General features: G+C 40.7%; 1 protein-coding gene across 1 annotated transcript in view; it reads right to left on the bottom strand.

The window, feature by feature from the left end:
• The window catches only part of LOC126990219 (ralA-binding protein 1-like), a 195,232-nt gene extending 171,459 nt beyond the window's left edge, over positions 1-23,773 (bottom strand). Inside the window, exon 1 of the mRNA XM_050848764.1 lies at positions 23,616-23,773. The gene's annotated coding sequence lies outside the window, so the exon portion shown is untranslated. The remainder of the gene's footprint in view (positions 1-23,615) is intronic.
• Between the last annotated feature and the right edge of the window lie 1,160 nt (positions 23,774-24,933).

Below are 24,933 nucleotides of genomic sequence, written 5' to 3'. Positions count from 1 at the left end.
AGGAAGCCGTTCATGGCCTGAAAGCAACGCACCGGGCAAAATTAACTGTGTTTGTGGGTATGGTCCCCTCTGCGAATAAGAAAAGATGTATTTAATCGCTTAGTTTTTAGTATGAACTTTGAAATGGGCACCTACCCCATGCAGAAACGTCTGCCGAATCGAACGGTACTTTCAGAATTGCTTTACGATGAACGCTAATAGAGTTATTGTCATTTTAAGATGTATTTTATTAGGCTATTTTTATATAAAAAAATAAAATGAAGTCATTTCCGTAGTTCACCTACTCCCATTTGACCCCATCCATTAACATCAACCTCATCCCCCTTTAATTATCACCTCGTAGATTACCGACCCGATTTAATCCATATTCGACACCTGACATGACATATTTTCGAGTTTCACCTACTCCCATTAGTCCCGCCCAAATTACCCTTAACCCTCGCCCCCTTTAATTATCACCACGCAATTTACTGACACCATTTACCCCTTATTTGATACCGAACATGACCTAAATACGAATTCCAATTACTCCCATTAACCCCCCTTAACATTATCATGAGCCTCCGTCCCCTCTAATTATTACCACGCAATTTACTGACCCCATTAACCCCCTACTCGACACCCCATATAACCTATTTCCGAATTCTAAAATCTAGACCTTCTTCTTCTTGATGCCTTATAACAGAGCTATGCACAGTAACCACTGCAAGGTCTTCTTCCTCTTATTCTTTTGACCCATCCCACAACACCCACTCTTATGAATTGCTGTTTTCTTACTCTAACCTAACTCGTGAAATCGAGCTAGGTTAGACTAATGGAACAGCAATTCATAAGTATCGGTGTTGTGTCGACGTGTGTGGAAAATGTGATATTTCTCGCCTAGTTTTTACCCTGAACTTTGGAAAGGGTACCAAATCGATGCAGAAAACTCCGACGAATCGAAGGGTACACTTAGAATTGCTCTAAGATAAAAACTAACGGGTATATTTGCATATAACTATCAGGAATGTTCGGGGATTTTTTTTTGATTTACAGAAAAAAAAAACTTATTCCATTTTCTATTTCCCAGAGGCATTTCATCTTATGTAGAAAAGGATGAGGAAGCCGCTCATGGCCTGAAATCAACGCCCCAGGCAAAATTAACGGTGTTTGGGATATGGTCCCCTTTGCGAAAAACAAGAAAAGATGAATTTTATCGCTTAGTTTTTAGCATGAACTTTGAAATGGGCACCTATCCCATGCAGAAACGTCCGCCGAATCGAATGGTATTTTCAGATTTGCTTTACGATGAACGCTAGTGGAGTTATTGTTATTTTACGATGTATTTTATTGGGCTATTTTTATTAAAAAAAATTAAATGAAGCCATTTCCGTATTCCACCTACTCCCATTAGCCCCCTACACCCTCCACCCTTTACCATCAACCTTATCCCCTTTTAATTATCACCACGCAAACTACTGATCCGATTTATTCCCTATTAGACACCTTAGATGACCTATTCTTGAATTCAACCTATTCCCATTAGCCCCCCCATTATTTTTCATCCCCGCCCCCTTTAATTATCACCACGCAATTTACAGAACCTATTTATCCCCTATTCGACACCGAACATGACCTAATTACGAATTCCACTTAATCCCAATAGCCCCCTCCCCTTATCCTTACCCCCCGCACCCTCTGATCATCACCCCACAATATACTGACCCCATTTACCCAGTATTCAACACCTCACATGACCTATTTTTGAGTTTTACTTACTCCTATTAGTCCCCCCCCAATTACCGATAACCCCCGCCTCCTTCAATTATCACCATGCAATTTACTGTCCCCATTTACCCCTTATTCGATACCGAACATGACCTAATTACGAATTACAATTACTCCCATTAGCCCCCCCTCATTATCATGAAACCCCGCCCTATCTAATTATCACCACGCAATTTACTGACCCCATTAACTCCTTACTCGACACCCCATATGGCCTATATCCGAATTCTAGCATCTAGATCTTCTTTCTCTTCTTGAGGCCATATAACGGAGCTATGCACGGTAACCACTGCATCGCGGAGCAAGGTCTTCCTCCTCTTCTTCTTTTGACACATCACACAGCACCCAATCTTATGAATTGCTGTTTTCTTACTTTAACGTAACTCGTGAAATCGAGCTAGGTTAATTAATGGAACAGCAATTCATAAGTATGGGTGATGTGTCGACGTGTATGGAAAATGTGATATTTCTCGATTAGTTTTTACTCTGAACTTTGCAAAGGGTACCTAATCGATGCAGAAAACTCCGACGAATCGAATGATACACTCAGAATTGCTCTAAGATAAAAACTAGCGGATATATTTGCAAATAACTGTCTGGAATCTTCGATGATTTTTTTGATTTACAGAAAAAAACCCGCTATTATTCCTTTTTTTTATTTTATTTCCCAGAGGCATTTAATCTTATGTAGAAAAGGATGAGGAAGCCGTTCATAGCCTGAAAGCAGGGCCCAGGAAAAATTAATGGTGTTTGGGGGTGTGGTCACCTTTGCGAAAAACAAGAAAAGATGAATTTTATCGCTTAGTTTTTAGTATGAACTTTGAAATGGGCACCTACACCTTGCATAAACGTCCTCCGATTCATATGGTACTTTCAGAATTGCTTTACGAAGAACGGTAATGGAGCTATTGTTATTTTACGATGTATTTATTAGGCTATTTTTATGAAGACATTTCCGTATTCCACCTACTCCCATTAGCCCCCCCCCCCCCCCCTCCCGTTACCATCAACCTCATCCCTTTTTAATTATTACCACGCAAATTACTGTCCCGATTTATTCCCTCTTCGACACCTCAGATGACCTATTTCCGAGTTTGACCTACTCCCATTTGCCCCCCCACCCATTACTTCTCACCCCCGCCCCATTTAACTATCACCACGCAATTTACTGACGCCATTTACTAACTATTCAACACCGAACATGACCTAATTACGAGTTCCACCTACTCCCAATACCCCCCCCTTACCCTAACCCCCCGCCCCCTCTGATTATCACCACGCAATTTGCTGACCCCTTTTACCCAGTATTCGACACTTCACATGACCTTATTTCGAGTTTCATCTACTCCCAATAGCCCCCCCCCCAATTACTTTTCATCCCCGCCCCCTTTAATTATTACCACGCAATTTACTGACCCCATTTACCATATATTTGATATGGAACATGACCTAATTACGAATTCCACCTACTCCCATTACCCCCCCTCCCCCATTATCATGAACTCCCGCCCCCTCTAATTATCGCCACGCAATTTACCGACCCCATTAACCCCCTACTCGACACCCCATATAACCTATTTCCAAATTCTAGCATCTAGATCTTTTTTCTCTACTAGAGGCCTTATAACGGAGCTATGCACAGTAACCACTGCATTACGGAGCAATTTCTTCTTCGTCTTCTTCTTTTGACCCATCCCACAACATCCAATCTTATGAATTGCTGTTTTCTTACTCTAACCTAACTCGTGAAATCAAGATAGGTTAGGCTAATGGAACAGCAATTCATAAGTATGGGTGTTGTGTCGACATGAATGGAAAATGTGATATTTCTCGCTTAGTTTTTAATATGAACTTTGGAAAGGGTACCTAATCGATGCAGAAAACTCCGACGAATCGAATGGTACACACAGAATTGCTCTAAGATAAAAACTAACGGGTATATTTGAATACCACTATCAGGAATGTTAAGGGATTTTTTTTGATTTACAGAAAAAAACCTCTTTTATTCCTTTTTCTATTTCCCAGAGGCATTTCACCTTATGTAGAAAAGGATGAGGAAGCAGTTCATGGCCTGATATCAACGCCCCAGGCAAAATTAACGGTGTTTGGGGGTATTGTCCCCTTTGCGAAAAACAAGAAAAGATAAATTTTATCGCTTAGTTTTTAGTATGAACTTTGAAGTGGGAACCTACCCCATGTAGAAACGTCCGCGAAATCGAACGGTACTTTCAGAATTGCTTTACGATGAACGGTAATGGTGTTATTGTCATTTTACGATGTATATAACTAGGCTTTTTTTTTATAAAAAAAAAAAAAATTAAGCCATTTCCGTATTCAACCTACTCCCATTAGCCCCACTCCATTACTTTTCAACACCGCCCCCTTTAATTATCACCACGCAATTTACTGACCCCATTTACTCCCTATTCGACACCGAACATGACCTAATTACGAATTCCACCTACTCCCAATAGCTTCCAACCTTACGGTAGCCCCCAGCCCCTTCTGATTACTACCACGCAATTTACTGACCCCATTTAACCAGTTTTCGACACTTCACATGAACTATTTTCGAGTTTCACCTACTCCCATCAGCCCCTCCCCAATTACCGTTAGCCCCTGCCTCCTTTAATTATCACCACTCAATTTACTGATCCCATTTACCCCTTATTCGATACCGAACATGACCTAATTACGAATTCAAATTACTCCCATTAGCCACCCCACATTATCATGAACCAACGCCCCCTCTAATTATCACCACGCAATTTACTGCCCCATTAACCCCCTACTCGACACCCCATATGACCTATTTCCGAATTCTAAAATCTAGACTTTCTTCCTCTTCTTGAGGCCTTATAATGGAGCTATGCACAGTAACCATTGCATTGCGGAGCAAGGTCTTCTTCCTCTTCTTCTTTTGACCCATCCCACAACAACCAATCTTATGAATTGCTGTTTTCTTACTCTAACCTAACTCGTGAAATCGAGTTAGGATAGGCTAATGGAACATCAATTCATAAGTATGGGTGTTGTGTCGACGTGTATGGAAAATGTGATATTTCTCACTTAGTTTTTACTCTGAACTTTGCAAAGGGTACCTACCAAGGATAGTATAAGAGTAGAGGATGGATGAACAGCGGGAGACACTTGGAGGTTGCGCCAGTGCTTCCCTCTGGCGGACGTGGATATGTTTATAGAAAACGTTTTATGATTTATGGTAGACTTCAGTATTTTTTATGCCTTGTTTATTAGCCCTCCTGACACTTCAACGCACCCACATTTATAAATCTTATGTTAATTAAAGTAAGTGTCATGTATATAATTTTATTAATATCTTCTTAAACAATGATTACAATGTGAAAACAAATAAATGGCAAGACATATCATTCAGTACTTAAATAAAATATAATAGAAAAAATCAAAGAAGTAATACTATCCATTCTATGAGTAAACAAGCAAACATGGTCATGACATAAATAATAACGAAGGAAAAGTATAAAAAAGAAATACATGGTCTTATTTCCTAAGTTTCATATAATACAAATGTTATAGGTTAATGTTGAATACTGGTAAGTTGCACAACATAAAAGAAAGAATGGAAATGAAAGAATTAATACTATGTAACCTATGAGAGTAAAAAGCAAGCGTGGTCAACACATACATGCCTATATATAGTAAAAAAAATAATAAAAAAAAAACCCCACTAACTTGAAAGAAAATTAGACAAAATAATTACATGAAGTTTCATATATATGCGAATGTTATAGGTCTATGTTGAATACTGGTAAGCTGGACAGCCAGATTTTAAGACATTTAGCAGTACATGTACAGCTATGCAGGTATGGGACAGCAAAATAACAGTGGTTCTCAAAATTGGTGCTATGTAAGGGACCATAATCTGAGGATATGTACTCACCAAAGGCAAATTACAGCATCTTTGTTAATTTCTAGAACATATTTAGTAAAATGACATGATCTGCTTGAGTGTAAAAGGTTGAGGCCTGTGGACAATCATTATGGCCATTGGTTATCCTTGGAGGTGGGTGGTGGGCCATGGACAAGTATATTGTATGAAAAATGGGCAACGAGCACAGTAAGTTTGGGAACCACTGCTACATAACAACAATGTATAAGGGCAGATTATGAATGTTTCTTACTATTACTAGAAATATGAACTAAGACATTTCACAAAGTTAGTAAAAACTGTTCTTACATAATTTGAGTAACAAATTAAATGCAGATTATGATTATATGGTAAAAGATGGATATTAATATATTTTGCAGTGTTTCGCAGAACACAGAAATTTGTAAATCATGGGATTGTTATTAATGACAGTATATTAATATTTACATATGTCTTAAACTAGGAGTTATAGGTAACATGAAAAGGTAATGGAAGAAAAAAGAAATCATAATGAAAAGAAATTTAAATGATTGAATTTGAAACTTTCAGCCTTAACAATATTTAATGCATAACCTTTATTACTTTCCTATTCTTTTTGCTAGATTTACGTACTTTTTCTTTGTTCTTCCATTTTAAATTAGAGAAAATCTTAAGCCTTATATATATGAGGTAAATGGTGCTGACTAGCTGAGTGGAGCACAACTGCAGAGGCGTTATAAATGTATGATTACTTAATCGTGACAGCAAGTTCTTTGATACATTTGTGCTCAACATGGCTCTTTCAATTGAATTTCTTACAATGTACTCTACTTCTTTGAAATGCTGCAAACAGGTGGCTGACGGTATAGTAAGTCCCCCAAATGGGGACTCAGAGTTATTCTCTGCTTTCAAATGACAAAAAAGTTTGTTAATGTTATCTGAATCCTGTTTGGTATCAAGCAAATGCTCCCTATGTAAATATTAATATACTGTCATTAATAACAATCCCATGATTTACAAATTTCTGTGTTCTGCGAAACACTGCAAAATATATTAATATCCATCTTTTACCATATAATCATAATCTGCATTTAATTTGTTACTCAAATTATGTAAGAACAGTTTTTACTAACCTTGTGAAATGTCTTAGTTCATATTTCTAGTAATAGTAAGAAACATTCATAATCTGCCCTTATACATTGTTGTTATGTAGCAGTGGTTCCCAAACTTACTGTGCTCGTTGCCCATTTTTCATACAATATACTTGTCCATGGCCCACCACCCACCTCCAAGGATAACCAATGGCCATAATGATTGTCCACAGGCCTCAACCTTTTACACTCAAGCAGATCATGTCATTTTACTAAATATGTTCTAGAAATTAACAAAGATGCTGTAATTTGCCTTTGGTGAGTACATATCCTCAGATTATGGTCCCTTACATAGCACCAATTTTGAGAACCACTGTTATTTTGCTGTCCCATACCTGCATAGCACATGTACTGCTAAATGTCTTAAAATCTGGCTGTCCAGCTTACCAGTATTCAACATAGACCTATAACATTCGCATATATATGAAACTTCATTTAATTATTTTGTCTAATTTTCTTTCAAGTTAGTGGTTTTTTTTTATTATTTTTTTTACTATATATAGGCATGTATGTGTTGACCACGCTTGCTTTTTACTCTCATAGGTTACATAGTATTAATTCTTTCATTTCCATTCTTTCTTTTATTTTGTGCAACTTACCAGTATTCAACATTAACCTATAACATTTGTATTATATGAAACTTAGGAAATAAGACCATGTATTTCTTTTTTATACTTTTCTTTCGTTATTATTTTTTTAACAGTATATAGGCATTTATGTCATGACCATGTTTGCTTGTTTACTCAGAGAATGGATAGACTTACTTCTTTGATTTTGTCTATTATATTTTATTTAATTACTGAATGATATTTCTTGCCATTTATTAGTTTTCACATTGTAATCATTGTTTAAGAAGATATTAATAAAATTATATACATGACACTTACTTTAATTAACATAAGATTTATAAATGTGGGTGCGTCAGAAGGAGGGCTAATAAACAAGGCATAAAAAATACTGAAGTCTACCATAAATCATAAAACGTTTTCTATAAACATATCCACGTCCGCCAGAGGGAAGCACTGGCGCAACCTCCAAGTGTCTCCCGCTGTTCATCCATCCTCTACCTTGGAGTAGACTGAGCAAGGAACCGCCGGTGCTGCCATCTAACAGAGGCATATCGCCACACACTTCATCGCGATATGTACCGCATTGTTCATCCATCCTCTACTCTTATACTATCCTTGGTACCTACTCGATGCTGAAAACTCCGACGAATCGAATGGTACGCTCTGAACTGCTCTAAGATAAAAACTAACGGATATATTTGCATATAACTATGAGGAATATTCGGGGATTTTTTTGATTTACAGAAAAAAAACGCTTTTATTCCTTTTTCTATTTCCCAGAGGCGTTACATCTTATGCAGAAAAAAATGAGGAGGCCGTTCATGGCCTGAAATCAACGCCCCAGGCAAAATTAACGGTGTTTGGGGGTATGGTCCACTTTGCGAAAAACAAGAAAAGATGAATTTTATCGCTTAGTTTTTAGTATGAACCTTGAATTGGGAACCTACCCCATGCAGAAACGTCCGCCGAATCGAGTGGTACTTTCAGAATTGCTTTACGATGAACGCTAATGAAGTTATTGTTATTTTACGATGTATTTTATTAGGCTAATTTTATATAAAAAAATAAAATGAAGCCATTTCCGTATTCCACCTTCTCCCATCAGCTCCCCCCGTTACCATCAACCTCATACCCCTTTAATTATCACCACGCAAATTACTGTCCCGATTTATTCCCTATTCGACACCTCAGATGACCTATTTCCGAATTTCACCTACTCCCATTTGCCTCCCCACCCATTACTTCTCACCCTCGCCCCATTTAATTATCACCACGCAATTTACTAACTCCATTTACTCCCTATTCAACACCAAACATGACCTAATTACGAATTCCACCTACTCCCAATACTCCCCCCCCTTACCATAACCCCCCGCCCCCTCTGATTATCACCACGCAATTTGCTGACCCCTTTTACCCAGTATTCGACACCTCACATGACCTTTTTTCGAGTTTCACCTACTCCCAATAGCCCCCTCCCCATTACCGTTAACCCAGGCCCTCTTTAATTATTACGACGCAATTTACTGACCCCATTTACCCCTTATTTGATACCGAACATGACCTTGTTACGAATTCCACCTACTCCCATTACCCCCCTCTCCCCCATTATCATGAACTCCCGCCCCCTCTAATTATCGCCACGCAGTTTACTGACATCATTAACCCCCTACTCGACACCTACTAGATATTTTTTCTCTTCTAGAGGCTTTATAACGGAGCTATGCACAGTAACCACTGCATTGCGGAGCAAGTTCTTCTTCCTCTTCTTCTTTTGACCCATCCCACAACATCCAATCTTATGAATTGCTGTTTTCTTACTCTAACCTAACTCGTGAAATCAAGATAGGTTAGACTAATGGAACAGCAATTCATAAGTATGGGTGTTAGTCGACGTGTATGGAAAATGTGATATTTCTCGCTTAGTTTTTAATCTGAACTTTGCAAAGGGTACCTAATCGATGCAGAAAACTCCGACGAATCGAATGGTACACACAGAATTGCTCTAAGATAAAAACTAACGGGTATATTTAAATACCACTATCAGGAATGTTCGAGGATTTTTTTTGATTTACAGAAAAAAACCGCTTTTTTTCCTTTTTCTATTTCCCAGAGGCATTTCACCTTATGTAGAAAAGGATGACGAAGCAGTTCATGGCCTGATACCAACGCCTCAGGCAAAATTAACGGTGTTTGGGGGTATGGTCCCCTTTTGCGAAAAACAAGAAAAGATGAATTTTATCGCTTAGTTTTTAGTATGAAATTTGAAATGGGCACCTACCCCATGCAGAAACGTCCGTCGAATCGAATGGTACTTTCAGAATTGCTTTACGATGAACGCTAATGGAGTTATTGTTATTTTACGATGTATTTTATTAGGCTGTTTTTATATAAAAAAAAAATGAAGCCATTTCCGTATTCCACCTACTCCCATTAGCCCCCCACCCCCCCATTACCATCAACCTTATCCCCTTTTAATTATTACCTCCAAAATTACTGAACCGATTTATTCCCTATTCGACACCTGACATGACCTATTTTCGAACTCCACCTATTCCCATTAGCCCCCCCAATTATTTTTCACCCCTTCCCCCCTTTAATTATCACCACGCAATTTACTGACTACATTTACTTACTATTCGACACCGAATATGACCAAATTACGAATTCCACCTACTCCCAATAGCCCCCTCCCTTTACTCTAACCCCCCGCCCCCTCTGATTATCACCACGTAGTTTACTGACCCCATTTACCCAGTATTCGACACATCACATGACCTATTTTTGAGTTTCGCCTACTTCCATTAGCCCCTCCCAATTACCGTTTACCTCCGCCCCCTTTAATTATCACCACGCAATTTACTGACCTTATTTACCCCTTATTCGATACCAAAGATGACCTATATACGAATTCCAATTACTCCCACATTATCATGAGCCTCCGCCCCCTCTAATTATCACCACGCAATTTACTGACCCCATTAACCCCCTACTCGATACCCCATATGACCTATTTCCGAATTCTAAAATGTAGACCTTCTTCCTCTTCCTGAGGCCTTATAACGGAGCTATGCACAGTAACCACTGAATTGCGGAGCAAGTTCTTCTTCCTCTTCTTCTTTTGATCCATCCCACAACACCCAATGTTATGAATTGCTGTTTTCTTACTCTAACTTAACGCGTGAAATCGAGTTAGGTTAAGTTAAGGGAACAGCAATTCATAAGGTTGGGTGTTGTGTCGACATGAATGGAAAAAGTGATATTTTTCGCTTAGTTTTTACTCTGAACTTTGGAAAGGGTACCTAATCGATGCAGAAAACTCCGACGAATCGAGTGGTACACTCAGAATTGCTCTAAGATAAAAACTAACGGATATATTTGCATATAACTATCAGAAATGTTCGGAGATTTTTTTTGATTTACAGAAAAAAACGCTTTTATTCCTTTTTCTATTTCCTAGAGGCATTTCATCTTATGTAGAAAAGGATGAGGAAGCCGTTCATGGCCTGAAATCAACAACCCTGGCAAAATTAACGGTGTTTGGGGGTATGGTCCTCTATGCGAAAAATAAGAAAAGATGAATTTTATCACCTAGTTTTTAGTATGAACCTTGAATTGGGCACCTACCCCATGCAGAAACGCCCGATGAACGCTAATGAAGTTATTGTCATTTTACGATGTATTTTATTAGGCTATTTTTATATAGAAAAATAATATGAAGTCATTTCCGTATTCCACTTACTCCCATTAGACCCCCCCCTTACCATCAACCTCATCCCTCTCTAATTATCACTACGTAAATTACTGACCCGGTTTAATCCCTATTCGACTCCTGACATGACATATTTTCGAATTCAACCTATTCTCATTAGCGCCCCCAATTACTTTTCACCCCCGCCCCCTTTCATTGTCACCACGCAATTTACTGACCCCATTTACCCCTTATTCGATACCGAACATGACCTAATTACGAATTCTAAATACTACCATTAGCCATCCCACATTATCATGAACCTCCGCCCTATCTAGTTATCACCACGCAATTTACTGACCCCATTAAACCTCTACTCGACACCCCATATGCGCTATTTCCGAATTCTAAAATCTAGACCTTCTTCCTCTTCTTGAGGCCTCATAACGGAACTATGCACAGTAACCACTGCATTGCTGAGCAAAGTCTTCTTCCTCTTCTTCTTTTAACCCATCCCATAACACCCAACCTTATGAATTGCTGTTTTCTTACTCTAACCTAAATCGTGAAATCGAGTTAGGTTAGGCTAATGGAACAGCAATTCATGTGTATGGGTGTTGTGTCGACGTGTATGGAAAATGTGTTTTACTCTGAACTTTGCAAAGGGTACCTAATCGATGCAGAAAACTCCGACGAATCGAATGTTAAACTCAGAATTGCTCTAAGATAAAAAAGTAACGGGTATATTTGTATATAACTATCAGGAATGTTCGTGGATTTTTTTGATTTATAGAAAAAAACCGCTTTTATTCCTTTTTCTATTTCCCAGAGGCATTTCATCTTATATAGAAAAGGATGAGGAAGCCGTTCATGGCCTGAAATGAACGCCCCAGGCAAAATAAACGGTGTTTGGGGGTATGGTCCCATTTGCGAAAAACAAGAAAAGATGAATTTTATCGCTTAGTTTTTAGTATGAACTTTGAAATGGGAACCTACCCCATGCAGAAACGTCCGCCGAATCGAATGGTACTTTCAGAATTGATTTACGATGAACGCTAATGGAGTTATTGTTATTTTACGATGTACTTTATTAGGCTATTTTTATATATAAAAAAAAAATGAAGCCATTTAAGTATTCTACCTACTCCCATTAGCCCCCCACTCCATTACCAACAACCTCATCCCCCTTTAATTATCACCACGGAAATTACTAACCCGATTTATCCCTATTCGACACCTGAGATGACCTATTCTCGAATTCCACCTATTCCCATTAGCCCCCCCCGTTATTTTTCATCCCCGCCCCTTTTAATTATCACCACGCAATTTACTGACCCCATTTACTCACTATTCGACACCGAACATGACCTAATTACGAATTCCAGATACTCCCAATAGCCTCCCCCCCTTACCCTAGCCCCCCGCCCCCTCTGATTATCACCACGCAATTTACTGACCCCATCTACTCAGTATTCGACAACTCACATGACCTTTTTTTCGAGTTTCACCTACTCCCATTAGCCCCCCCCCCCTTACCGTTAACCCCCGCCCTCTTTAATTATTACCACGCAATTTACTGACCCCATTTACCCCTTATTCGATACCGAACATGACCTAATTACGAATACCACCTACTCCTATTAGCCCCCCCCCCCTATTATCATGAACTCCCGCCCCTTCTTATTATCGCCACGCAATTTATTGACCCCATTAACCCCCTGATCGACACCCCATATGACCTATTTCCGAATTCTAGCATCTAGATCTTCTTTCTCTTCTTGAGGCCTTATATCGGAGCTATGCACGATAACCACTGCATTGCGGAGCAAAGTCTCCCTATCAATAGCCCCCCCCACTTACCCTATCCCCCCGCCCCCTCTGATTATCACCACGCAATTGACTGACCCCATCTACCCAGTCTTGAAGACCTCACATGACCTTTTTTCGAGTTTCATGTACTCCCATTAGCCCCCCCCCCCCCCATTACCGTTAACCCCCGCCCTCTTTAATTATTACCACGCAATTTACTGACCGAAAGCAACGTCCCAAGCAAAATTAACGGCGTATGGGGTTATGGTCACCTTTGCGAAAAACAAGAAAAGATGAATTTTATCGCTTAGTTTTTAGTCTGAACTTTGAAATGGGCACCTACCCCATGCATAAACGTCCGCCGATTCAAATGGTACTTTCAGAATTGCTTTACGAAGAACGGTAATGGCGTTATTGTCATTTTACGATGTATTTTATTAGGCTATTTTTATATAAAAAAAAAAATAAAATGAGGCCATTTCCGTATTCCACAGAATCCCATTAGCCCGTTACCATCAACCTCATCCTCCTTTAATTATCACCACGCAATTTACTGACCCCATTTACCCAGTATTCGACACCTCACATGACCTTTTTTCGAGTTTCACGTACTCCCATTAGCCCCCCAAATTACCGTTAACCCCCGCCCTCATTAATTATTACCACGCAATTTACTGACCCCATTTACCCCTTATTCGATACCGAACATGACCTAATTACGAATTCAACCTACTACCATTAGTCCCCCCCCTTTTATCATGAACTCCCGCCCCATATAATTATCGCCACGCATTTTCCTGACCCCATTAACCACCTACTCGACACCCCATATGACCCCTTTCCGAATTCTAGCATCTAGATCTTCTTACTCTTATTGAGGCCTTATAACGGAGCTATGCACGGTAACCACTGCATCGCGGAGCAAGGTCTTCTTCCTCTTCTTCTTTTGACCCTTCCCTCAACACCCAATCTTATGAATTGCTGTTTTCTTACTCTAACCAACTCGTGAATTCAAATTAGGTTAGGCTAAAGGAACAGCAAATCTATTCTCCGACTAACCAAAAATTCTTTCATTAATAGAAAATGTCAAAACCTTGCTTTCTCTAACTCTTCCCGTGACTTCTGGCATCTAGCCAAAAACATCTCCTCCAACTTCACTTCTTCATCTTCCCCTCCACTCCACAGTCCTGACGGCAACACTGCCGTCTCATCTATCTCTAAGGCTGAACTCTTCTCTCAAACTTTTTTTAAAAACTCCACTCTGGACGATTCTGGGCATATTCCTCCTACTCATCCCCCCTCTGACTCCTTTATGCCTGTTATAAAGATTCTTCTAAATGATGTTTTCTATGCCCTCTCTGGCCTCAATCCTCAGAAGGCTTATGGACCTGATGGAGTGCCTCCTATTGCCCTTAAAAACTGTGCTTCCGTGCTGTAACCCTGCCTGGTCAAACTCTTTCGCCTCTGCCTGTCAACATCTACCTTTCCTTCTTGCTGGAAGTATGCCTTCATACAGCCTGTGCCTAAGAAGGGTGACCGCTCCAATCCCTCAAACTACCGTCCTATAGCTTTACTTTCTTGTCTATCTAAAGCTTTTGAATCAATCCTTAACGAAAGATTCAAAAGCACCTTTCCACTTCTGACCTTCTATCTGATCGCCAGTATGGGTTCCGCAAGGGGCGTTCTACTGGTGATCTCCTAGCCTTCTTAACTGACTCTTGGTCATCCTCTCTTACCCGTTTCGATGAAACTTTTGCTATTGCGCTGGACATATCAAAAGCTTTTGATAAGGTCTGGCACAAATCTTTGCTTTCTAAACTACCCCCCTACGGTTTCTTTCCTTCTCTCTGTACCTTTATCTCCAGTTTCCTTTCTGACCGTTCTATTTCTGCCGTGGTAGACGGTCACTGTTCTTCCCCTAAATCTATTAACAGTGGTGTCCCACAGGGCTCTGACCTATCTCCCACTCTTTTTCTGTTGTTCATTGATGATGATCTTTCCAAAACGAACTGTCCTATCCATTCCTACGCCGATGATTCCACTCTGAATTACTCAACTTCTTTTAATAGAAGACCCACCCTTCAGGAACTTAACGACTGAAGGCTGGAGACTGCAGAACGCTTAGCCTCAGACCTTACTATTATTTCCGATTGGGGCAAGAAGAACCTGGTGTCCTTCAACGCCTCAAAAACACAGTTTCTCCACCTATCCACTCGACACAATCTTCCAAACAACTATCCCCTATTCTTTGACAACACACAGCTATCACCTTCCTCAACACTAAACATCCTCGGTCTATCCTTAACTCAAAATCTCAACTGGAAACTTCATATCTCATCTCTTACTAAATCAGCCTCCTCGAGGCTGGGCGTTCTGTACCATCTCCGCCAGTTCTTCTCCCCTGCACAGTTGCTGTCCATATACAGGGGCCTTGTCCGCCCTCGTATGGAGTATGCATCTCATGTGTGGGGGGGCTCCACTCACACAGCTCTCAGGACAGAGTGGAGGCTAAGGCTCTTCGTCTCATCAGCTCTCCTCCTCATACTGATCGTCTTCTACCTCTTAAATTCCGCCGCAATGTTGCCTCTCTTTCTATCTTCTATCGATATTTCCACGCTGACTGCTCTTCTGAACTTGCTAATTGCATGCCTCCCCCCTTCCCGCGGCCCCGCTGCACTCGACTTTCTACTCATGCTCATCCCTATACTGTCCAAACCCCTTATGCAAGAGTTAACCAGCATCTTCACTCTTTCATCCCTCACGCTGGTACACTCTGGAACAATCTTCCTTCATCTGTATTTCCTCCTGCCTACGACTTGAACTCTTTCAAGAGGAGGGTATCAGGACACCTCTCCTCCTGTATTTGATCTTCCTTTCGGGCACCTCTTTTGTTTTACTTTAGGAGCAGCGAGTAGCGGGCTTTTTTTTATTATTGTTTTCTTTTTTTGTGTGCCCTTGAGATGCCTTCTTTGTTGTAAAAAAAAAAAAAAAAAAAAGTATGGGTGTTGTGTCGACGTGTATGGAAAATGTGATATTTCTCGCTTAGTTTTTACTCTGAACTTTGCAAAGTGTACCTAATCGATGCAGAAAACTCCGATGAATCGAATGGTACACTCAGAATTGCTCTAAGATAAAAACTAACGGGTATATTTGCATATAACTATCAGGAATGTTTGGGGATTTTTTTGATTTACAGAAAAAAACCGCTTTTACTCCTTTTCCTATTTCCCAGAGGCATTTCATCTGATGTAGAAAAGGAAGAGGAAGCCGTTCATGGCCTGAAATCAACGCCCCAGGCAAAATTAACGGTGTTTGGGGGTATTGTCCCCTTTGCGAAAAACAAGAAAAGATGAATTTTATCGCTTAGTTTTTAGTATGAACTTTGAAATGGGCACCTACCCCATGCAGAAACGTCCGCCGAATCGAATGGTACTTTCAGAATTGCTTTACGATGAACGGTAATGGAGTTATTGTTATTTTACGATGTATTTTATTAGGCTATTTTTATATAAAAAAATAAAATGAGGCCATTTCCGTATTCCACCTACTCCCATTAGCCCCCCCCCTATTACCATCAACCTCATCACCCCCTTAATTATCACCACGTAAATTACTGACGAGATTTAGTCCCTATTCGACACCTGACATGACCTATTCTCGAATTCCACCTATTCCCTTTAGTCCCCAAATTACCTTTCATTCCCACCCCCTTTAATTATCACCACGCAATTTACTGACCCTATTTAATCCGTATTCGACACCGAACATGACATAATTACGAATTCCACCTACTCCAAATAGCCCCCTCCCCCCTTACCCTAGCCCTCCGCCTCTCTGATTATCACCATGCAATTTACTGTACCAGTATTCGACACCTCACATGACCTATTTTCGAGTTTTACCTACTCCCATTAGTCCCACACCATTACCGTTAGCCCCCGCCCCCTTTAAATATCACCATGCAATTTACTGATCTAATTTACCCCTTATTCGATACCGAACATGACCTAATTACGAATTCCACCTACTCCTATTAGCCCCCCCCCACATTATCATGAACCCCCGCCCCCTCTAATTATCACAACGCAATTTACTAACCCCATTTACCCCTTATTCGATACCGAACATGACCTAATTACGAATTCCACCTACTCCCATTAGCCCCCCACACATTATCATGAACCCCCATCCCCTCTAATTATCACCACGCAATCTACTGACCCCATTAACCCCCTACTCGACACCCCATATGGCCTATTTCCGAATTCTAGCATCTAGATCTTCTTCCTCCTCTTGAGTCCTTATAAAAGAGCTATGCACGTTAACCACTGCATCGCGGAACAAGGTCTTCTTCCTCTTCTTCTTTTGACCCATCAAACAACACCCAATCTTATGAATTGCTGTTTTCTTACTCAAACCTAACTCGTGAAATCGAGTTAGATCAGGCTACAGCAATTCATAAGTATGGGTGTTGTGTCGACATGTATGGAAAATGTGATATATCTCGCTTAGTTTTTACTCTGAATTTTGCAAAGGGTACCTAATCGATGCAAAAAACTCCGACGAATCGAATGGTACACTCAGAATTGCTCTAAGATAAAAACTAACGGATATATTTGCATATAACTTTGAGGAATTGTTCGGGGATTTTTTTTGATTTACAGAAAAAAAACGCTTTTATTCCTTTTTCTATTTCCCAGAGGCATTTCGTCTTATGTAGAGAAGGATGAGGAAGTCGTTCATGGCATGAAATCAACGTCCCAGGCAAAATTGACATTGTTAGGGGGTATGGTCCCCTTTGCGAAAAACAAGAAAAGATGAATTTTATTGCTTAGGTTTTAGTCTGAACTTTGAAATAGGCACCTACCCTTATGCATAAACGTCCGCCGATTCAAATGGTACTTTCAGAATTGCTTTACGAAGAACGGTAATGGAGTTATTGTCATTTTACGATGTATTTTATTAGGCTATTTAAAAAAAAAAAATGTAGTCATTTCCGTATTCCACCTACTCCCATTAGCCCCCTCCCCCTTACCATCAACCTCATCCCCCTTTAATTATCACCACGCAAATTACTGACCCGATTTATTCCCTATTCGACACCTGAAATGACCTATTTTCGAATTCCACCTATTCCAATTAATCCCCCTTCCATTACTTTTCACCACCGCCCCCTTTAATTATCATTACGCAATTTACTGACCCCATTTACTCCCTATTCGACACCGAACATGACCTAATTACGAATTCCACCTGCTCCCAATAGCCCCCCCCCTTACCCTAACCCCCCGCCCCCTCTGATTATCACCAGGCAAATTACTGACCCCATTTAACCAGTATTCGACAACTCACATGACCTATTTTCGTGTTTCACTTACTCCAATTAGCCCCCCCAATTACCGTTAACCTCCGCCCCCTTTAATTATCACCATGCAATTTACTGACCCCTTTTATCCCTTTTTCGATACCAAACATGACCTAATTACGAATTTCAATTACTCACATTAGCCCCCCTCACATTATTATGAACCTCCGTCCCCTCTAATTATCACTACGCAATTTACTGACGTTATGAAACCTCTACTCGACACCCCATATGAGCTATTTCCGAGTTCTAAAATCTAGACCTTCTTCCTCTTCTTGAGGCCTCATAACGGAACTATGCACAGTAACCACTGCATTGCTGAGCAAAGTCTTCTTCCTCTTCTTCTTTTAACCCATCCCATAACACCCAACCTTATGAATTGCTGTTTTCTTACTCAAACCTAAATCGTGAAATCGAGTTAGGTTAGGCTAATGGAACAGCAATTCATGTGTATGGGTGTTGTGTCGACGTGTATGGAAAATGTGATATTTCTCGCATAGTTTTTACTCTGAACTTTGCAAAGGGTACCTAATCGATGCAGAAAACTCCAACGAATCGAATGTTAAACTCAGAATTGCTCTAAGATAAAAAGTAACGGGTATATTTGTATATAACTATCAGGAATGCTCGTGGATTTTTTTGATTTATAGAAAAAAAACCGCTTTTATTCCTTTTTCTATTTCCCAGAGGTATTTCATCTTATGTAGAAAAGGATGAGGAAGCAGTTCATGGCTTGAAATGAACGCCCCAGGCAAAATAAACGGTGTTTGGCGGTATGGTCCCCTTTGCGAAAAACAAGAAAAGATGAATTTTATCGCTTAGTTTTTAGTATGAACTTTGAAACGGGCACCTACCCAATGCAGAAACGTCCGCCGAATCAAATTGTAGTTTCAGAATTGCTTTACGATGAACGCTAATGGAGTTATTGCTATTTTACGATGTACTTTACTAGGCTATTTTTATATAAAAAAGATAAATAAATCCATTTACGTATTCCACCTACTCCCATTAGCCCCCCCCATTACCATCAACCTTATCCCCTTTTAATTATCACTATGCAAATTACTGACTCGATTTACTCCCTATTCGACACCTTAGATGACATATTCTCGAATTCCACCTACTGCCATAAGCCCCCCCATTACTTTTCATCCCCGCCCCCTCTAATTATCACCACGCAATTTACTGAACCTATTTACTCCCTATTCGACACCGAACATGACCTAACTACGAATTCCACTTAATCCCAATAGCTCCCTCCCCTTATCTTAACCCCCCTACCCTTCTGATCATCACCCCACAATTTTTGACCCCATTTACCCAGTATTCGACACCTCGCATGACCTATTTTTGAGTTTTACATACTCCCATTAGCCCCCCCCAATTACCGTTGACCCCCGCCCCCTTTAATTATCATCACGCAATTTACTGACCTCATTTACCCCTTATTCGATACCGAACATGACCTAATTACGTGTTCCAACTACTCTCATTAGCCCACCCCCCCACATTATCATGAACCCCCGCGCTATCTAATTATCACCACGCAATTTACTGACCCCATTAACCCCCTATTCGACACCCCATATGACCTATTTCCGAATTCTAGCATCTAGATCTTCTTTCTCTTCTTGAGGCCTTATAACGGAGCTATGCACGGTAACCACTGCATCGCGGAGCAAGGTCTTCTTACTCTTCTTCTTTTGACCCTTCCCTCAACACCCAACCTTATGAATTGCTGTTTTCTTACTCTAACCTAACTCGTGAAATTGAGTTAGGTTAAGGTAATGGAACAGCAATTCATAAGTTTGGGTGTTGTGTCGACGTGTATAAAAAATATGATATTTCTCGCTTAGTTTTTACTCTGAACTTTGTAAAGCGTACCTAATCGATGCAGAAAACTCCGACGAATCGAATGGAACACTCTGAATTACTTTAAGATAAAAACTAACGGATATATTTGCATATAACTATCAGGAATGTTCGTGGATTTTCTTGATTTATAGAAAAAACCCGCTTTTATTCCTTTTTCTATTTCCGAGAGGCATTTCATCTTATGTAGAAAAGGATGAGGAAGCCGTTCTTGGCCTGAAATCAACGCCCCAGGCAAAATAAACGGTGTTTGGGAGTATGGTCCCCTTTGCGAAAAACAAGAAAAAATGAGTTTTATCGCTCAGTTTTTAGTCTGAACTTTGAAATGGGCACCTACCCCATTCAGAAACGTCCGCCGAATCGAATGGTACTTTCAGAATTGCTTTACGATGAACACTAATGGAGTTATTGTCATTTTACGATGTACTTTATTAGGCTATTTTTATATAAATAAAAAAAATGAAGCCATTTTCGTGTTCCACCTACTCCCATTAGCCCCCCCCCCCCCCCATTACCATCAACCTTATCCCCTTTTAATCATCACTACGCAAATTACTGACTCGATTTACTCCCTATTCGACACATTAGATGACGTATTCTCGAATTCCACCTATTGCCATTAGCCCCCCAATTACTTTTCATCCCCACCCCTTTTAATTATCACCACGCAATTTACTGAACCTATTTACTCCCTATTCGACACAGAACACGACCTAATTACGAATTCCACTTAATCCCAAGAGCCCCCTCCCCTTATCCTAGCCCCCCGCCCCCTCTCATCATCACCCCACAATTTACTGACCCCATTTACCCAGTACTCGACACCTAACATGACCTTTTTTTGAGTTTTGCTTACTCCCATTACCCCCCCCTAAATTACCGTTAACCCCCCCCCCCATTATTTTTCACCACCGCCCCCTTTAATTATCATTACGTAGTTTACTGACCCCATTTACTCTCTATTCGACACCGAACGTGACCTAATTACGAATTCCACCTACTCCCAATAGCCCCCCCTTACCTTAACCCCCCGCCCCCTCTGATCATCACCACACAATTTACTGACCCCATTTACCCAGTATTCGAAAACTCACATGACCTATTTTTGAGTTTTACCTACTCCCATTAGCCCCCCCAAGTTACCGTTAACCCCGCCCCCTTTAATTATCACCACGCTATTTACTGACCCCATTTACCCCTTATTCGATACCGAACATGACCTAATTACGAATTCCAATTACTCCCATTAACCCCCCTAACAATATCATGAACCCCCGCCCTATCTAATTATCACCACGCATTTTACTGACCCCATTAAGCACCTACTCGACACCCCATATGACCCCTTTCCGAATTCTAGCATCTAGATCTTCTTACTCTTCTTGAGGCCTTATAACGGAGCTATGCACGGTAACCACTGCATCGCGGAGCAAGGTCTTCTTCCTCTTCTTCTTTTGACCCTTCCCTCAACACCCAATCTTATGAATTGGTGTTTTCTTACTCTAACCTAACTCGTGAAATCGAGTTAGGTTTGGCTAATGGAACAGCAATTCATAAGTATGGTTGTTTTGTCTACGTGTATGGAAAATGTGATATTTCTCGCTTAGTTTTTACTCTGAGCTTTGCAAAGGGTACCTAATCGATGCATAAAACTCCGACGAATCAAATGGTACACTCAGAATTGCTCTAAGATAAAGACTAGAGGTTTTTTTTGCATATAACTATCAGGAATGTTCGGGGATTTTTTTGATTAACAGAAAAGAACCACTTTTATTCCTTTTTTTTATTTCCAGAGGCATTTCTTCTTATGTAGAAAAGGATGAGGAAGCAGTTCATGGCCTAATATCAACGCCCCAGGCAAAATTAACGGTGTTTCGGGGTATGGTCCCCTATGCGAAAAACAAGAAAAGATGAATTTTATCGCTTAGTTTTTAGTATGAACTTTGAAATGGGCACCTACCCCATGCAGAAACGTCCGCCGAGTCGAATGGTACTTTGGGAATTGCTTTACGATGAACTCTAATTGAGTTAATGTCATTTTACGATGTATTTTATTAGGCTATTTTATATAAAAAAATAAAATGAAGTCATTTCCGTATTCCACCTACTCCCATTAGCCCTCCTCCATTACCATCAACCTCATCCCCCTTTAATTATCACCACGCAAATTACTGACCCGATTAATTCCCTATTCGATACCTGAGATGACCTATTCTCGAATTCCACCTATTCCCATTAGCCCCCCCCATTACTTTTCACCCCCGCCCCCCTTAATTATCACCACGCAATTTACTAACCCCATTTACTTTCTATTCGACACCGAACATGACCTAATTACGAATTCCACCTACTCCCAATAGCACCCCCTCCTTACCCTAGCCCCCCGCCCCCTCTGATTATCACCACGCAATTTATTGACCCCCTTTAACTAGTATTCGACACCTCACATGACCTATTTTCGAGCTTCACTTACTCCCATTAGTCCTCCCCCAATTACCGTTAAATCCCGCCCCCTTTAATTATCTCCACGCAATTTACTAACCCCTTTTACCCCTTTTTCGATACCGAACATGCCCTAACTACGAATTCCAATTACTCCCATTACCCCCCACACATTACTATGAACCTCCGCCCCCTCTAATTATCACCACGCAATTTACTGACCCCATTAACCCTCTACTCGACACCCCATATGACCTATTTCCGAATTCTAAAATCTAGACCTTCTTCCTCTTCTTGAACCCTGACGAATCAAATGGTACACTCAGAATTGCTCTAAGATAAAAACTAACGGGTATACTTTCATACTTTACACACACTATACACCACTGGAACAGCCTCTGTCTACAGACTGCGGTACAATAGATTCATCCAGAAAACCAATACACACTCACTTGTCACCACAACACACCAACACTAACAATTACACTTCCTTCACTTTCCTCCCCTGCACACTCGGCTCCCCGGTCCCCCGAACAGCCAACACAAATATGCGTTTCATGCAACTGATAGCTGCCCGCCGCATTATCTAGAATCAGTCCACAAAGCTAACTGGAAATCATGTGTGTTTGAGTGTGTGTTGGGTGTGATTCTGGAGTAATTCAGTGTGTGTTGGGTGTGATTCAGGAGTAATTCAGTGTGTGTTGGGTGTGATTCTGGAGGAATTCAATGTGTTGGGTGTGATTCTGGAGGAATTCAATGTGTTGGGTGTGATTCTGGAGCAATTCAGTGTGTGTTGGGTATGATTCTGGAGTAATTCAGTGTGTTGGGTGTGATGCTGGAGCAATTCGGTGTGTTGGGTGTGATTCTGGAGTAATTTGGTTTCACTCGTGAAAGCCTGATTGACCTCCTTTTTAACCTTTGGGAATAGGTTACGTGCGGCACCACAGAGCCAAAACAGACACTTCAGGCACTTCATTAAGGAAGACTAATGAAACGTGTAACAATTCCTGCGATGGTCAAATAGTAGCTTCAAAATAAGGTCAAACACGAGATCAACACTCACAGACCAGCGGCGCTCTCAGACCGGGCATGGCGCAGCAGCTTACAGGTGTGGCACTGCCCTGGCACTGCGAGGGGCAGCACTATGGGGAGCCTGACCACCTCAAGCCCTGCAGGAGGCCATGGAGGGAGCCTTGGGGCGGGCTGAGGGGCCGAGGCGGGCTGTCGGTCTTCCTCTTGCTCTTGCTGTACAAAGGCCTGGCTGGGGAGAAATCCCGAGCCACCTGTGACATCAAGATCAAGATTAAGATCAAGCCTTCGTATCGGCACAACCTGTAATAAACAAAACAACACAAGCAGTATCCATTACAAATCTTCCAATTCCCTATTTCTTGCAAACCACATCTTTGCCAGAAAACTCTTCATGGCTTATCTCTCTCTCTCTCTCTCTCTCTCTCTCTCTCTCTCTCTCTCTCTCTCTCTCTCTCTCTCTCTCTCTCTCTCTCTCTCTCTCTCTCTCTCTCTCTCTCTCTCTCTCTGTGTATATGTGTGTGTGTGTGTGTGTGTGTGTGTGTGTGTGTGTGTGTGTGTGTGTGTGAGAGACTGACTGACTTAACGGATGGACTGAGTGTCACTGACTGGCTGACTGAATAACTGACTGACTGAATGCACTGATATCCTCAAAAGTGCTGTCTTACGAGGGTAGACTTATAACTATTCCTGCGCGTCAGCTCATCTTGGGGGTCAGGGGTCAAGCTGTACTTAGCCAGCTTGTCCCTACATGAAAACTATACACATCAACCTTGACCTCGAATATATTATAAACTTGAGGTCAATGCATGGATATGTAAAAGTCATAATAAATTACTTTTTGAACATGACATCTGTTTTCACTTTATAACACCTGTAGTAGTATATAGTAGTAGTAGTAGTACGTAGTAGTAGTAGTTGATTTACAGAAAAAAATCGCTTTTATTCCTTTTTCTATTTCCCAGAGGCATTTCATCTGATGTAGAAAAGGATGAGGAAGCCGTTCATGGCCTGAAAGCAACGCACCGGGCAAAATTAGCGGTGTTTGGGGGTATGGTCCCCTTTGCAAAAAAAGAGAAAAGTTGAATTTTATCGCTTAGTTTTTAGGATGACCTTTGAAATGGGCACCTACTACATGCATAAACGTCCACCGATTCAAATGGTACTTTCAGAATTGCTTTACGAAGATCGGTAATGGAGTTATTGTCATTTTACGATGTATTTTATTAGGCTAATTTTATATAAAAAAATAAAATGAAGCCATCTCCGTATTCCACCTTCTCCCATTAGATCCCCTCATTACCATCAACCTCATCCCCCTTTAATTATCACCAAGCAAATTACTGACCCGA

This window comes from Eriocheir sinensis, unplaced genomic scaffold (assembly GCF_024679095.1).
Source record: "Eriocheir sinensis breed Jianghai 21 unplaced genomic scaffold, ASM2467909v1 Scaffold15, whole genome shotgun sequence".
Lineage (NCBI taxonomy): Eukaryota > Metazoa > Arthropoda > Malacostraca > Decapoda > Varunidae > Eriocheir > Eriocheir sinensis.
Note: the sequence above shows the minus strand (reverse complement) of the source record. Positions and strands in the feature narration are given on the sequence as shown.